At 46.4% G+C, this 1,985-nt stretch overlaps 1 pseudogene; it reads left to right on the top strand.

Moving 5' to 3' along the window:
• Positions 1-708: 708 nt before the first annotated feature.
• On the top strand, positions 709-1,182 carry LOC112070205 (glutamate receptor ionotropic, NMDA 2B pseudogene; annotated as a pseudogene).
• The last annotated feature ends 803 nt before the right edge of the window (positions 1,183-1,985 follow it).

A 1,985-nucleotide genomic window follows, 5' to 3' on the forward strand; every position in this document is an offset into this window, starting at 1 on the left:
TGCGTGCGTGCGTGCGTGCGTGCGTGCGTGCGTGTTTTTTTTTTTTTATGCTCAGGGGCCAGTGGTCCCATGCGAGAGCTCTGCTGACGTGCAGAGCCATCTGAATGTATGCTTAGTTAACGAACTCCAGTCCTGCCACGGACGGTCCGCCAGAACTAACTGCTGCTGATGTTACACAAGGTGACCCACAAAGAGACAGAGACTCTGGGACATGGCTGGACACGTAGACACACACATCATGCACGCACACTGATATTTCCATATAGTCATGCGCACACATGGGTCTATTTGCTGAATCTGAAGGGTGCTGTCATGAATAAGAAAACTGAGATATATTGTAAAACTCTATTCATTAAATTGCCACCAAAAGCTTGCATGCATTAGCCTTTAAGTGTTTGTCCTCTACAGTTTTAGGTATCATTTTCAGACCTATATTTTCAATTGTCTTTCCCTACTCCTCATCCCTATACCTTTTCTCTGCTCACTTTGCATCAATCTCCTATTCCAATATTTATCCTCTTGCTACATCCTGTCCTCCCTTCTCCACACCCTTCTCCTACTCCCTCCTTTCTCTCCCTCCACTCCTCCCTCCTTCTCCATACCCGGTCCCCACTCCTCCCTCCACCCGCCTGTCCCCACTCTCCCTCCTCTTCCCGTCACCACTCTTCCTTGACTCCTCCCTCCATCCTGTCCCTCTCTCCAGGTGACATGGAGGAGCTYGAGGCCATGTGGCTGACGGGGATCTGCCACCATGAGAAGAACGAGGTGATGAGCAGCCAGCTGGACGTGGACAACATGGCCGGCGTCTTCTACATGCTGGGGGCGGCCATGGCTCTGTCGCTCATCACCTTCATCGCRGAGCATGCCTTCTACTGGCAACTGCGCTTCTGCTTCATGGGCTACTGCACGGGCAAGCCAGGCTTCGTCTTCTCCATCAGCAGGGTGAGCCAGMCCACCTCAGACACCCATAGTAACTGTCTGCACACACTCATACATGGCTGTTCTTCACATAGGTTTTCTTCCTGTGGTCCTGTGATCTGCATCAGCGCCCTTTTGCATCTTTTTAGAGTAATGACCTTCATCATCAACCTCACATCATCAACTTTAATGTCTCTAATACCCAGTAAATGAGAGTGCTTTATTCTTGGAAAAGGTAGTCCATCAGGAAAGCTGGTCAAGTAGAAGGCTTATAGGCACTGATAGTACAAATCAGCATGTAGTTTATGTCCCCAGTGGCCAACCAATGCCAAACTCTGAGTTTAGTTTGAACACAGACAGCTTTCTTCTTTTGTTTTGAGGCTAATGCCCGTTTCACATCCGGGGTAAATATTTACAAAATATTGAGCCAAAATCAATTGTTCACTCGGCCAGAGAAATGAGTGTAGATTACTGGTTCTCCTGGGAGCAAAGTCACCCCGAGGTATTTGATTTGCAGTCCAACTGTTTTGACATGGCTCCAGTGTAACTCACCAAGGTGAAACGCTTGGGGTTAACCACGTTGCTTATTTACGACAGTGCCACACAATCCATTGCTCTTTTCATTTGAATACCAGGGCACAGGAAAAACAGTGGATTATTTTGTGTCAAGTGTTATAGTGTCAATTTGAGTGTGTGTTTGGGTGTGTATCCATGACAGTTGGCTTCTCATTCCAAAGACAGATTGGTCAGTAAGCGTTGATGATTATACCATTAGCATTTGTATGAGAACGAGAATGAGGAAAATGACTGTTTGCATTTGTGTGAGGTTCCATTATGACATGTATTCATGATATTATTTCCTAGTTGTTGTGATGGTAAATATATGTGACCCTTGAATACAGTTCAATCAAAAACTGTTCCAGAATGCTTCTTTGGCTGTCCCCATAGGGGAGAACCCTTTTTAGTTCCAGGTAGAACTCTTTTGGGTTCTATGGAACTCAAAAAGGTTCTACCTGGAACCGAAAAGTGTTCTTCAAAGGGTTCTCCTATGAGGACAGCCAAAGGAC

Source organism: Salvelinus sp. IW2-2015, unplaced genomic scaffold (assembly GCF_002910315.2).
Source record: "Salvelinus sp. IW2-2015 unplaced genomic scaffold, ASM291031v2 Un_scaffold1255, whole genome shotgun sequence".
In the NCBI taxonomy this organism is placed as follows: domain Eukaryota; kingdom Metazoa; phylum Chordata; class Actinopteri; order Salmoniformes; family Salmonidae; genus Salvelinus; species Salvelinus sp. IW2-2015.